Source organism: Protomyctophum parallelum (assembly GCF_964188405.1).
Source record: "Protomyctophum parallelum genome assembly, chromosome: 14".
NCBI lineage: Eukaryota > Metazoa > Chordata > Actinopteri > Myctophiformes > Myctophidae > Protomyctophum > Protomyctophum parallelum.
In genome coordinates this window covers 47,016,305-47,032,326 of record NC_139709.1, presented here as the reverse complement: position 1 = coordinate 47,032,326, position 16,022 = coordinate 47,016,305, and the positions used below count along the sequence as shown (strand labels likewise).

At 41.4% G+C, this 16,022-nt stretch overlaps 1 pseudogene across 1 annotated transcript in view; it reads left to right on the top strand.

Moving 5' to 3' along the window:
• LOC310871353 (ephrin type-B receptor 3-like) overlaps positions 1-15,260 on the top strand; it is a 66,631-nt pseudogene extending 51,371 nt beyond the window's left edge. The window contains exon 6 of the transcript XR_014571086.1: positions 15,157-15,260. The product of XR_014571086.1 is annotated as an ephrin type-B receptor 3-like (transcript). The remainder of the gene's footprint in view (positions 1-15,156) is intronic.
• The last annotated feature ends 762 nt before the right edge of the window (positions 15,261-16,022 follow it).

Sequence of the window (16,022 nt, the reverse complement as noted above, 5' to 3'; positions counted from 1 at the left end):
AAAATAGACTGTATATTTGCTCAGACACTATAGCCCTATTCGCACGGGATTAGAATTACCCCAGGACCTCAGGGTAATATGGAATGATCATGGAGGACGTCTGCGTTTTTAATCCTGTGCGAATCGACCATGTTGGTGATTTGGGCTGTAATAATTAGGGACAAAGTTTGTGGACAGACAAGCCGGATATAGCAAAAGTAGCAGATCTATACAAACTCAAAACGTGTTCCGAGCCTGTGGATCTGCTGCTTATAATGCTTTTGTGTGACACTGTAGTTACGTAGTTTGCGAAAAGTAAAAAAAAAAAACAGTCGGTAGTTCTGTCGCCTCACAGCTACAAGGTCCTGGGTTCGATTGCCGCTGTGGGCGTGTTCTCTCCTCCGCGTCATCAGTGGCCATACCCGAGGCGGGGTTGTCAAAAGGGCCTTTCTGTGTGGAGTTTGCATGTTCTCCCCGTGTCCCCTAGGGTAGGTACCCTCACAAAAAACATGCAGTAATCCTGGTCTCTAAACTACCTCCCCCTGGCCAGCCGGGGCGCCTGATGGAGGGGAAAGGAACTGGTCGGAATAACGTGTTCCTTCCACGCGCTTCGTCCGGCCGGCGAAATTCCCCCCTGTCAGGTGAAAAGAAGCAGCTCATGCATAGATGAAAGCATGAGGTCAGTCCGCTGCCCCCCCCCCCCCCCCCCCAGGTTGGCAGAGGAAGTGTAGCGACCAGGATTACATTAGGTAATTGACGATTGGCAAAATCGTGGGATAAAAAAGTATTTAAAAAAAAAAGTAAAAGCGGTTTCTGCCGATATGTTTTTATTCCGTAAATTAATGCCCTAGCTCATCATACAAGAGTGTCAGGCAAATGAGCAAAAATACCAACAGTTTATATACAGTACAAGGTTTCCACTCGACAGAAACAATGAGTGACATAGGCCTATGGAGTGTTAATAGCATACTTTGCAAGATGCACTGAAAAGACCAATTTCATGCCATTGTTACCTCGACGAAATGTGCAGGGATGGGGATTATATTCACTCTAACTAGCACCCTTAAGTCATTCTAGTGTCATTGGTATGTACATTTCAAGTCAAACAGTCTGGATGGAATGGGATTTTTTTACATTAACAGGCAAAACCCCCAGCAGTTTTGCTAAATGAGATGTGGATCGCCAATGTTTCATTATGTCATTTCTGGGTGGAAACCTCATATGTCCAAAACAGTTACTTTTGGGATTCAAATCCAACTAGAAAAGGTTGTGCTGCTCGCCAATTTCTTTTGTTTGTTTGTTTTGTTTTGTTTTTGTTGTCTGTTTTATTGTATCTCCACCAGGCAAAGTGTGCGTGCAACGTTTCGCGCAGATTGGAGCAATTATAGGTAAGAAAGATGAAAAGCTGCCTCATGTTGGCGTTGCCGTTCTGGACAATTTGGGGCAGAGGTTCATCGTTCAAGAATATTAACAAATACCAGGAGAAGAGATCACATTAGTCCAGTCCTGTCAACACTTTTATTTGTTTATAAAGCACTTAATAACCTGGCACCTTCGTATATTAAGGATTCCATAAATTTGTATGTTCCCACTAGAACACTCAGGTCTTCATCGACTCTTCTATTAAAATGACCAAAAGCTCAACATAAGAACACCGGTGAGGCCGCTTTCTGGGTCTATATATGGCCCCAAGTTGTGGAACACACTACCACTGCACGTTAAAAGGGCGACCTCCCTTGATGTTTTTAAGAGTGAGTTGAAAACATTTTCAACTTGGCATTTGTTTAGATTTATCTTGTGTTCATATTCAATGTTCTGATACAATTTTGTCTTGTATTGACCTACTTTTTTTTTAGTTTTTTGGCATTCCGCTGCTTGTTATTTTTTTATGTGAAGCACTTTGGGTTGTATTTTATGTATGAAAGGTGCTATATAATTAAAGTTTATTATTATCGTTGGCATCCAGGGAGTGTGTGTGCAAAGTTTGGCATCGACCGTGTTAACGGTGCCGGAGATTAGCTAACGGACGGATGGGCGGACGGAATGAAGGACGGACACAACATGGACAGACGGACGGAGTGCAAAACATACTCTCCCCATTCCTTCAGCAGGTGGAGACAATGATAGCAAAAGTAGCAGATCTACAATCTCAAAGTGTGTCGCTTCGCACTGCGTTTTGAGCTTGTAGATCTGATACTTTTGATGCTTTCGTGTGACGCTGTAGTATGATGAAGTAGGGCATTAATTTACAAACAAAAACAAGTTAAAATACGGAGATAGGAGCTTTCTGCCCAACTGCAACGCCATTCTCAAGCACTACACTACTTAATATTCCGGTCAATAAACTCATGAGCAATTCATGTGAATGACTCGATAGCTAGCTTGACATGTTGATGTGTTTGTGCTCAGAACATGAACTCTGTAGGCGTTTATTGAAAATGCTCATTTCACCCAAATACTTCAGCATGACACACAGAGTGCAAATTAAAATAAATGCAGTCTAATCCATTTAGCTGGGCTAAATGACTTCACTTAAGGTTCATAATCCGTATTTGCATGTAGGCCAGTGATTCCCAACCTGTGGGTTGGAGCCCAATGGAGGCCCATGAGGATATTGCTACAGTATAGTGGCCTAGTCCCCAAATATATATTTTTAAATGGTTAAATAATAATAATGATAATGATGATAATAATAATAATGTGTTTTCATGGTGATACCGATACTGATACCGAAGTTCTACTACTTGATCATACAACAGCGTCACACACAAAAGTATCAAAAGTAGCAGATCTACAAGCTCGAAATGTGGCACAAATCGATGCATTTTGAGCTTGTAGATCTACTTCTGCTGTTTGCGAATTTGAACCTGAAAAGCAAGTTTTGGACATTTCCACCTGACACAGACGATACTACTTTATAGTTACATTGATCCAACCAAGCCTGAACACAATCAATTGATTGATCCTTACAATAAATAAACATGCTCTGAAAATGCACGTATAGTGGACAGATGGGTGGGCCTGGAACACTTTTCAAGTGGGCCCTGATTCAGAAAAGGTTTGGGAACCACTGATGTAGGCCTAAACAGAGCTGTGTACGCCTATACACATATACTGCAACTTTTCAAAATGCGTTAGCATTGCTATTTTTAGCTCTTGTTAAGGATGTTCTTGCTGGTTTTGTGAATGAAGTTCCCCTATGCATTGCAGAAAAGGCTCTGGCAGCACACCCCCTTACAATCTAATTAATCGCCATGGCAACCCCATCCCAGGCAGGTCATCAAGAGTCACCTCTACACTGAGAGATAAATTAAACTGAAACTGAGGAAGAACATGTCATTTAATCCTTCAGGTCGCACGTATGTGGGCTGGATAAACGTGAAAGGTAGGGTAAGTGATTTTCCTTTGTTAAAATCTGTGTTAAATAGCTCTATATGCTGTGTTATAGAGTGTTTGTTCAGTAACTGTCTGTCTTAATTGTCTCTCCAGCGCTTTAGTAAACAGAAAATGCATTTTCAGGCCGGGATACCAATTTTATCCAATCAGGAGAGAGAACTCAGAGGATACAGAATAAACAGTGATGGAGACACTGCAGACAGAATTGGAACTGGAACAGTATCAAATTGAAGCTGATAAATGTGTACACTCTCCTGATTGGCTGATAAATGTGTACTCTCTCCTGATTGACTGAAATTTGGCAACTCACCTGAAAATGTATTTTCTGTTTATTGAAGAGCTGGAGATCCATCCCTACACAGGGAGACCAGCTCCTGAACAAACACTCTAGTCTACAGCAATGATTGTTATCAGAATATATAGTGCGTTAACCTTTTAACAAAAAAAGTTTTGTTTTAACAATAAATAAATAAAAAATACCCTTGTCACGGGGCAACCCGTGCCCTATAAATATACATTACACACAGAGGTTTGGTTTGATTTTTACCTGTTACATGCAATTTAAAAAATGACAGACTTCAGGCCAGGGTTCAAGCATTCTGTTTATTTAAACACTGTTTATTGGAACCCCTCTGAAATGTTAATTTGTTTGTCAACCTGTCTGTCTTCTGCAGTACTGGTGAAGAAGGGTTGGAACGTGCCAAGTACTGTAGAGGAGAATTTGTGTGCGATGGGTTTAACAGTGTCTGGTTGTTAAAGTATTTTTGATTATATGGGAGCCTAAAAATGTGATTCAATTGTGTTGTACAACATTTATTTAGATTATTCCTGTGGTATGGGGAATGTCTGTAAAAGCTAATTGATGGCTAATTGGAATCTGTACTTGTGGTAGGATCCACGCCCTATAAAGGAAGACAATAGGGACTTTAAGCAACGACTGTTTTCAGGACGGCTCCGCTAGGCGGAAGTACGGCGGCTATGACGCAGTCGCCGTAGCCGTCAAAATCGTTAAGCAAACAGGCGTCAGCGATGGGTTCCCATCCATTTTTGGTTCCCATGGTGATGCGTCTATGCAGCATAATTATGTCAAACATAAACACATAAAAAAATTTGCGTGTCATCTAACTTGCCGATATTGCTTAATTTTTACATGCGCTGGACATGATCAGCAGTGGAAAGAGAAGGTGCTGGAGCAATCTGTGTTATTATTCTAAAACCGTTTTAATAAACATGGTTATTGGTTATTATGACACATGGTATAGAGGGTATGCGCGTGACATCATCATCATACCTGGAAGTTATGCGGGAACACCTACTGAGTGGCAAAAACCTACTTTCTGGCCTTGATTGCATTAAATGACTTTAAACAACATTAAATTAACTTTGTCACTCACTCTGCCACACGATTTCCCACTCGATCTGCCATTCACTTTATATATGTGCATACCCTCTATTAGTGTTATTTCTTCATTCAGCTCATGCCAACAGATTACCCAGCATAAGAGACGTGATGATGGAGCAATCGGTGTAAATGTATGACAGCTGATTTCAAGGTTTCATGGTTATGACATGGCGTTGTAGACACTACGTGTAAGTGTAGGTTCTGCCGTAGTAGAAAGGGCTGCGACAGCAAGCAGGTTTATGTATCGAGCACTGATCTATTTCCGGTTGCCGGAGCAGACTGCCATAGCTTAAAGTCCCTAATGAGTAGTACTTGGGCAGGCGGGAGACAGACAGAGCTGCCAGGGCCCTTAGTTAAGGCTTAAAGGATAGCCTTTAGTGCAGTCACTGTATGGTTTGTTGCCTTTAGTTGTGCTTTAAGTTTCCATTGTTTTTGTAAATCAATTTTTCCCAGTCTTATTTATTAAGGCCTTCATTTTTGAGAGAAATAAAGAACCCAAAACCGGTAATCCTGAACTTGTTCATTTTTGGAGCCTTAGGCCACTCAGCAAACTAACGGTGCAAACACAAACATTAAACGCCATTAACAATATGGCGTAAATGGCACATTATGATGTACATTTTCACTTCATTGTCAATGGCGTTTACAAAACAAACTATTGTATTGAACTATTAAAAGACCAACATTAAACCTAGAGCCCCTCAAAGATATGTGTGCCAGCACTGCCAGCTACATCAAAACGTTTGAGGGTTGTGTCCAAATGGCTTAATCTTACATTTCTATCATGAGAGAGGCAAGGATAAATACGTGTCCGTTTTGCCATATGATTCCATGTATTCTCAGGCCTCTGTATGTTTACTTGTAGATCCATCTGAGGTATTGTATGCCGGCCATGCATAACGTTGCTACGTTGCTTTTTTCTCAGCGACATTGTTTCGTTCGATAATACATGGGAAACTGCCCGAAAAGAATAATGTAATATAGTTTGTCAGCGCTGATCAAAGGACACAATTACACTCATCTTCAGTGGAATCTAACTAAAAGCTTTCTGTCCTGCAGTAAAGTGCTCAACTATGGGATATTGTTTTGTTCAAATGCAAATTATGTTTAACCGCTTTCACCCTGATGGGCATGTCATTATTCCAACCTGTGGGCCATGAGGATATACCGCTAAGTAAGCAGCGCTATGTGTATGTATGTTTCGTCCAAACTGTATGGTAGAGTATATTAATACAATATAACTAATTGGGGTGGTTGTATTTTGTCTCCCTGCTCTTCTATTGAGACATTAGATCGTGTTGAAGGTCATGTCTAACCTAGACAGTAGACACAGGATCTGACACAAATTGTGACCCGATGGTCAAGATTTATCCCCTGCAAGCAGGCTCAATGGATAACATTTCAGCACCGGTTTTCAGCACAGAAACCGGGTTCAAATCCAGGGTAGAAGACGATAGTTACATATTGCAGCTCTAAAGTATACTATGTTGGTCTCATTGAGCCAAGCCGGAACACAATCGATTACCGGTAATTATAAACAACAAACATGCTCTGAAGATACACACAGCCCACCCATCTGACCACTGAACACGGCAGCCGGACAGTGGCCAGATGGGTGGTCGGCGAATGCTTTCGAAATTTTCAAGTCGACCCCCGGAAAAGCTTAACAGCTGCATTGTAGACAAATATTTTCCAAAATATTCAAAAAACGAATTCCACTACAGTTACTGGCTTTCCTTTTGGGTTCATCGTACAACAAGGGCTCAATTGCTTCAAGTAGCTATATGGCCTGTCCTGCATTAGATGGGGAGGGTTTGACTGGTACAGTCTCTACTTTGCAGTGTTATTTTAAGGGCCAGAACTAAAGTAATGTAGGCTACTTTCCCACTCTTTTGGCAGGAAAGCTAGTTTCTTTGAATAAAGTAAAAAGAGAGACTCTTTGACTCAGTGGGGACCCTGGGCACAGGCGGAGTGCTGCCAGCAGGCTGCTTCTCTGCCAGTAAAACACAAAACAAGCATCCACACAGGCACTCACACAACACCAAATTCAGTTAGTTAAACGGGTTTGCATTCATTTGTACGAGGACAACATTTACTTTACAGTTTTTGTGTGCAAAAGTTCATCAGCCCCTAATCTGATTCTGGTGGGAAGGTTTCGCCGTGACAGAGACCTTTTAGATTAGCATGAAGAAACAACAACACAGCTAGAGAGAGAGAGAGAGAGAGAGAGAGTGCGTGCGTGGAGGTGTGTGGGGGGGGTAATGTGTTGGTGTCCTTGTGTGGACTACAAATCTTAATTCCCAGAATTGTCCAAAATTGACAATTATTTCTGGTCTGAGAGAACGTGTAATTGTATTACAATTATATTGCGTTTTCAATTAGTAAAACATCCAGAATCAGAACCAACTTTATTGTCACACCACTGGTTTGCAGTGGGTGAAATTAGTTTAAAGGTATATTCAGTGATTTCACTTAATTCAAATATCACTTATTTTTTTGTTTTGTTGTGATAATCCTCCCTACTATAGAGTGTGCTGGCCATATAAGGAGTTCCTCCCTGTCCCCAGTTAACCCCTGGGGGTCAAAAAACCTTAGGTTTCGTTTTTGACTCTCTATCCTGATTGGACGAAAGGCTGGGTCCCACAGCCAAAAACGAAACCTAAGGTTTTTTGAGTGAAATTACTGAATATACCTTTAAGCATATAAGCTCCATCATTTCTGTTCCGATTATGGTTTGACAGGGGTTGGGGGAGGTTAGAGACTGTATTCTTTTTCTGTATTTTATTTTTCATGGTGTTTTGGTTTTTTCAGTATGCCTCGTTTCTTTTTTTCTTTTACAGAGAGTGATATGATGATAATGTGTGCATTGTCAATAAATATACATCTTTATTTTAATAAAAAGATTAGGGATAGGGGTTCATTTGGGCCAGCATTTCTATTTCAGTAGAAATTGCATTTATAAGAAGAATTGCTTTAGCCATCCCCACAAGCACGTGTGGTTTATGTATTGTAAAAGTAAAATTGTCATTCCAAATTTGTAACTGGTCCTCATTGTACCATTTATTTCTACTCGGTCTGTGTCTCAGAGTAGGGCTGTGGACAGTTCAAAAACCTGCCTAGACTGCCAACTAAGCTATTAGAAACTGCAGGTTTTATATAAATGGAAAGTTAGCATGCTAGAATGGAAGCCATTGTTCTCGCATTAATAAGAAATCTTATACACATTTTTAAATATTGTTTGAAAAAAACCTGCCAAAAGATTATGAAACTGGTAGGAGGATTTGCTGTCCACCGCCCTCCTCTGAGACACAGACAGAGAAGAAAATATGGCACCATATTATCATGGGCATTAGTGAGGACCAATTATATGAAGAAAGGTTGAAAATGGATGAAGTCGTCCTTTAAGGTTAGGGATAAGGCTTAATTGCATGGGCCATCGGTTTAAGTAAAAATTGCAATTTCAGAAGAATTGCTTCTGCCGTCCCCACAATATAAAAGTGTGTCTGTCTGTCTGTCTGTCTGTCTGTCTGTCTGTCTGTCTGTCTGTCTGCCTGCCTGTGTGTGTAAATGTGTATGTGGGAAAGTGAGTCAAAAGGATGAATTATAGGACACCGGATGCAAATTATTAATGAACTCGTTTTAAGACTTCTTTTGATTTGTGACAGCAAAGCTTCTGCTGCAGACGGATAAGTGCTCATCACCTCCTGGTATGGTGGAAGTACTGTAGTACCCAGACCTTTTACTGAAGACAAAGTATCAATACCACCATGTACTCTGTTACAAGTAACAAATAGGCTACTGCATTCAAGTACAAAAGTATTGGTATCAAAATACACTTAAGAACATTTTTCAGTTTATTAAAAAAATATGCATCCCAATGCATATATGTTTGAATAGACATTATGGTTAATGTATGTTTTGTAATAATAATAATATAAATCTACAAAGTCTTGTATTCAAAGTTTTCAAATGATTGTAGTGAAGTAAAAAGCACAACATTTGCCTCTGAGATCTAGTGAAGTACGATGTATATTAAATGGAAATACTGAAGTAAAGTTAAAAGAAAAGAAAGGAAGAAGAAATAATTTGACTCAAGTACAGTACTTGGGAGTATTGATGTACAGTTATTTTCTACCCCAGGCTCCTGGGGTTGTGAACTTCTGACCATCTGCACGATATCAACATGTTTTCAAAATAGGAACGGTGTGGTTTACCATTAAGGATGCTAAGTACCTGATGAAAACAAGGATTAGGGCGGTTGAGAGGAGGGGGACTTAATCTAATTCCGGAAGTCTGAATTCAGGACTTTATCCTATTCTGACCGGGCACCCATTTTGGTGTCGGCATCATGTTATGCTTTAGCTATTGAAAAACAGCAGATCTACAAGCTCATATCGCGCCACCGAGTGGCGCGATACGAGCTTGTAGGTCTGCAATTTTTTGAAAAATCGAAGAACGACTGACATTTTTAGAATCTGATCTCAGGTCAGAATGGGTTAATCAGACCAGTGTGTGTCCGGTGGAAAACTCGTATGAATCTGATCTCAGGTCAGAATGGGTTATTTTTCAAACTGTGCAGATCATGTTAGGATGCAGTATGTGTGGCACGCCGAGCACAGGCTAGACATTCACTGGACGGCCGTAAGAAGTCTAAGTTAAGAGCGTCTGCTAAATGAAATGCCTAAATTGTAAATTGTGGGTTAAAGATTAGGGCACACACCTGATTGGATTAGGGGGAATGGCATCTTGGACAGCACTGGTTTGAGATTGACATGTTTTTGTCGAGGCTCCGCACCATATACTCTGGGTTTTGTGTTGAGCAAAAAGCCTGGTTCACGCTCCGTCGCCCAACGGCGTCGCACGGCGGAGCATAAATTAGGCTTAACAGCCCCACAACAATCCAGTCTGTCTCAACCTTTTTAATTCCATGGACCCCCAGTTTGGCATGCATGCATTAGCCCACAGACAGATAGACGTTTTTGATTAAAAAATAAATATAATAACGTATAATGTGTGTATATATATATATATATCGTCTATGTCGGGTGGAAATCTCGTCCCAAACTGTTACTTTTCAGGATTAGTATTCAAAAGCATCAAATGTAGCAGATCTACAAGCTCGAAACGCCCTGGTTCGAGCTTACTGTTCTGCTACTTTTGATGCTTTTGTGTGACGATGTAGAAGCCTATATGATCGCTGTAAAGGTTGCATGTTGCAGGTTGCATGTTGTGACACTTTTTACATAACACATATTCAACGGAAATAGATAGTAAACATTCTGTTACGATCAATTACACATGACCTTTTCCCCTCTAGTTTCCTGCCATTAGAGTCCAAAACTGCAAGAGCCACCACAATATGATGGGGATAGAAGAGACATAGGGGAGCCCAAAAAAAAACATTAAATCACACCTGTGTGAAGTGAGTGGTGCAACTCCGTGTGGCGGTTCCCGGGGGGGGGGGGGGTTCCGAAACGGTAGAGAAATGACAGCGTTACCATGTGGGGGTCCCTCTACTGTACTGTATTGTCACTGTACTGTAGGTACTGTACCGTTAGGTTAGGTTGTGCAGGTGGTGAAAAACAACCATGCTGTTTTCGTGCTCATACCCACCCAGACACCCAGCCAGCCAGCCACCCACACACACAGCTCCGTAAGGGAGTGGTTGCACCACTCAAAAATGGGGAAAGGTTTAAATTCATGGAGTAGGTCCTTTAACAGTAACTGACTAAAACACATAAATAGCTGAGCTCATATAGGTCTGCTATTTTTGGGTGAATTAATGTTCCACCCAGAATAGGGACACTAGCCCATTCTGACCGTGGTTTTGGTGTCAGCATCATGTTATGCTTTAGCTATTTAAAAATAGCAGATCTACAAGCTCATATCGCGCCACCGAGTGGCGCGATACGAGCTTGTAGGTCTGCTATTTTTGAAAAATCGAAGAGCGACTGACATTTTTAGAATCTGATCTCAGGTCAGAATGGGTTCATCAGACCAGTGTGTGTCCGGCAGAAACCTCGTGTGAATCTGATCTCAGGTCAGAATGGGCTAGGGTTCAAATGAGTCTAAAACACCAGCACACACCAACATAATGTACAGCGTAACCTGCTGAATTAGACACTGTGTGGACGGCTCAGTGTCCTGGTGGGGTGTTTGTGGTCGGTGCCAGGTGAGTCAGGAGGAGCACAGACTGGAGTGTGAATTTGATTTGAGATCATCATCCAGTCTAATTAGCTTTGAATAGGAATGCTTGGATGTAGCAAAAAGCTGTTTACAATTTAAGAATTTAGCAGACGGAGTGATTTGCAGTCAGCAAGGGCAACACGAGGTAATGCATAGATAGTAATCTAGGATCATAGACGGTTAAACCAAAAACCTATCATCAGACTATAAATATATAAATGATATTGAAAATATACTGTAAACTGTACATAGGCTATATACACTACAAAATGCCAGGTCTACAAAAGACCTGGCATCTGTGTACAAAAGCATCTACATTTATTTATTTTCCTTTGCATAAGCCTTGGCGCGCGCGCGCACACGCACACGCGCACGCACACGCACACGCACACGCACACACACACAAACAATGATGGAGGGAAGCAAGGCGTGCCTCCTGGCCGAGATTTACACTCCACTGGGCTCACCTCTCTAGTTTCATTTAAGATTCAATTAGTTTCTTTTTAATCACACTAGCGTCCCAGGCCATCCCTAATATTCTGGGCGTGCTATGACAAACATTCGTTGATGTGGTGTGTAGAGGGAAGAGATAAACAGGTGTAGAAAAGTGGGGGTCAACCAAGTTTAGAGGGCCTAACCACTTAAAGCCCATATGGATGACCACAGTCCCTCAGGCTAGTGTCTTTTCAATTTTCAGTTAATTGTGGGGAACGCTTTAGCTGGAAATAGCCAATCGACAAGCTCACAATGCGTTACAGATGTGAGCTTGTCGGTTTTAAGTGGTTAAGGTCAATGTGAGTGATGTACAGAATATTCCTTTTGAGTCAGACTTTCCTGGATTTGACCATTACATACTAAATTAATTAACCTGGCTTGCACTATATATTTTGAGTGTAGCAAACACTTAAGATATATATACATTCGTGTTGAATGGAGGTGTTTATTTGCTCATAATGTCGGTACGCCTGGTAAGCTATAAAGTTGCATGACAAGTAGATGTGGTATAGACCTACGGTCAGCGCAAGGTCTGCACATTGACATTTTACCACCTTGACAAAAACGGAGAAACCATACTGTAATGAATTGAACAGCTTTTATAAACCACTTAGTGTTGACTATAGTTTGTAATGTTAGGGCACCTTGGTTTTAAAGTCCCTCCCTGAATGTCCTTGGTGTAGGCTACTTCAAGTCATCAGAAAAAGAAAAAAACAAATCATCTCTATTCCAAAAAAAAAAGTATTTTAGTCGTTCAATAAACATTCCTTGCTTTTGCCCTCGTTTAGTATTCCATATCATATGAATTATGCATAAGTTTGATCTACCTACCAGAATTTGGGTATAGGCCCACAGCGAACCTTAAACGCTCTGCAAAAATAACAATACATACATACAGTATGGTATAAAATACAATATATATACATTAATATACATACATACTAAATACCCAAATAAATAGACTCAACATATGCTGTATTGTTGCAGTACATGTGGAAGATAAGTCAGATCGAGGAAGGAGCGCTCGTTTTCTGGCGAGGTTAGATACCGTGCTACAAAACGCGCACATTTCTCCTACAAGCGTCACTCCTCGTCTTAGCTGCGTGCCGTGCATCAACTCTGTTTTCATTGAATACTGGTCTTAAAACCAGACACATAGGCCTAGTTTCTTTTAACCGTACAATTCTATATTAATGCTTTGGAAATATAATGCAGAGCGCAAAGAGACTAGCAGTACTTTCACGGCTAAGCTTCCCCAAAAGCTATTAACCAAAACAAAAATACACGATTTGTGGGTCTTTAAACAAGAGAGTCTGGGTGTTATCCCAGCACAACAGAAACTGTTGGGTTGATAGCATAGCTTTATTTCACAATTTCAACACCCAGTCTGAGCGTGTGTGCTGACAACTATACACCTCTGATTCCAAGCACAGTTCTTGATTCAAAACATGAATTGATGTTTTACAATAACTGCTCTATGAATTATAAACACTGCCTGAGGGTAAATAACATAAAAAAAGAGCCAAGTCAGTATTTACTCTGTATTCAGTGATATAAAACCTGTCTCGGCAACATTGTCTCCAATTGCCATAGACCAGTGGGCTGGCTGCTCCTCCTAATAGCTTCCTTCACATCTGACACTGCTCATTTCACATAATGAGACTCACAGATACAAAGCTATGTGCGTGATTCTCCACAACATCGTCTGAATATGAGCTATATGCCTTCAAACAAGACACAAATTTACAGCCAGTGGAGGACAGAAACTAAGTACATTTACTTGATTACTGTTACTTAAGTAAAATGTTACTTGGGTATTTAAATGTTGGGATATTTGGCAAACATTATATGGCACTTTCCATTCCACTACATTTCTGGGAATGCTGTGATGCAACACGTTGTGAGCATTGTAAGATCTGCTATTTTCACTACTATTTGTATTCGAATCTTTCTTTTAAATCTTTGCATTTTTCAATACTCAAGTATTTTTAAAAAGCATGTACTTTTGTACACTTAAGTATTTATTAAAGCAACTACCCCAGTCCAACTTTGACGGAGCAACCTTCACTTGTAGTTGAATAACCTTTAACCCATTCTGACCGGGCACCCATTTTGGTGTCGCCATCATGTTATGCTTTAGCTATTTAAAAATAGCAGATCTACAAGCTCATATCGCGCCACCGAGTGGCGCGATACGAGCTTGTAGGTCTGCTATTTTTTAAAAATCGAAGAGCGACTGACATTTCTAGAATATGATCTCAGGTCAGAATGGGTTAATCAGACCAGTGTGTGTCCGGTGGAAACCTCGTATGAATCTGATCTCAGGTCAGAATGGGTGTCTGTACTTCGACTCAAGTACTGGGTCGAGTACTTTGTCCACCACTGCTCATCATTTCCCATCATGAGTCTAGGAGATAACAAAGGTACGTGCGTGATTCTTCCACAAACAAAGATCTGAATATGAGATTTATGCCTCGCGGCTGACTTCAAACAAGACACTAATTTACTGCGGTTTGGGAATGTGTGTGGCTCTGCATCAGACATCTCCTTCTACTATTGGGTGGAAACCTCACATGTCCAAAACTGTTACTTCTCAGGATTAAAATCCCTAAACCTGCTAAAGTGTGCAATCGACAAGCTCGAATAGCCTCGCTTCGTGTCACATTTCGAGCTTGCGGATCTGCTACCTTTGATGCTTTTGTGTGACGTTGTAGTATGATGAAGTAGGGCGTAATTTACAAAAAAAAAGAATATGGAGATAAGATGTTTCTTGCCCGACAGCGACGATCTGCTACCACCGCCCCAAGCTCTCGGCGGGGCCGGGCATTCAGCCTACGTCCTCGCTCTGTGCCAGCTTATATTTGTCACCAAGGCCATCGTTGCTGACCAGGGACACAGCCAGCCACTCAGCCTAATGGAACCGTCGTCTGTCTGCCGCTTCTTCTAATGACCTACAGCTGGGACAACACCGCTGGTTGGAAAGTAACTAAGTACCCTTACTCGAGTACTGTACTTAAGTGCAATTTTGAGGTACCGGTATACTGACACCTACCTTGAGCGTGTCCATTATTTTGATACTCAACCTTTTCAATAGGCTACTCCAATATTTGCGTAATTGCCTCTGCAAATATTGTGCATTTTACTCCAGTTCTGGACAGTTACTTTAGTTACTAGTTACTTTGCAGATTTAGATTACTAACACAAAACATACATTAACTAATTACGCCCTATTTCATACTTTGTCTATTCAGAAATAGCTGATCTAAATTTGCACACAACAAGTCACGCATTGTGTGCCTGCCTGTAGATCAACTTATAGACCAATACGTTGGTGCTGAAGTATTTCTATAATCACAACGCAACGTATTGTGAGCTTGTTGTAGATCTGCCATCTTTGGCATTGGCAAAGAGATTTGGTGTATGGAATAACGTACAGTGCAGCTGTAACTCAAGTCGGTTCCACTAAGACTAGAGGGTTTAAGTGGTTAAGAAAAACTGGTCGTACTTCTACCGCCACTGGACGTCACGACAGGGGGCTTTATCGGGAGGTATGGACGCACATGGAGGAGGAAAGGGAGTGGAGGAGGACGAGGAAAGAAGAGAGCAAAGGTTTCGAAACCGAATCCCTCACTGGATTCACTCCTAGCTGTTTTGGGTCGTAAAACGCCACCTAAAGTTTATTGCCTGTCCATTTGCAGGCAGTCCCAAAGAGCCCCGAGCCTCCCCAGGAAGGCTGGAGCTGGACTCTTTAACTGCCCTGACCTTCCTCTGGGTTTTTATGGAGGCGTGTGGAGGCATTTAACATGCTTTTTGGATGTTCTGCTCTGCCAGCAAAAGATGGAGGTTACTGATATGACCCGACCCGACCGTCAGAAATCACTGTGCGTATTCTGACCACGTCGAAGGGTCACGTGCCTCTACGACTAACAGTGAACTCCACCGTCTTTAATCAACTCACTCCTCTTTATGGCGCATAATGGCCGGGTCCGGGACCCCTAGGGGTTCCTCAGATTTACTACAGGGAGGCAGCCAAATATTTGTGTGATAGGAACTTCCCTATAGGCCTAGACCGCCCCTGCCACCCCAATTGCCCATGAAATTATAAATATTATGTTGTTACATAAATGCCTGAAATAAACTGAAGTAAACGAAAAACAAACTGAATATGTGAAGCCATCTATCAAAGCTGCAGCAGCACTTGAAGACAACCCATTGAAAAACCTTTGAATATTTCTGGGCGTCCCTGCTTTGTTTCTCTCTCAGCTGAGGCCAGGTCCTTGGAACGAACTTAAAGAACCATGGAGGAACATGGCCTTAAAGCATAGTAAACTGGCGGTCCTTGAAATGAAAAGGTTTGAGAACCACCACTTTAGAGCAGTTCTCAAACGTTTTCATGTTAAGGACCGTATATTAATCCATGGACCCCCATTTGAAAACATATCAGGGACCCCATAAGAGAAGAGAATTCGTACAGCTATAGCAGTGGTTCTCAACCATTTTAATCCCAGTTTCATATATGCATTAGGCCATGAGTGGGCAACTTTGATAATGGAAAGGGCCACTA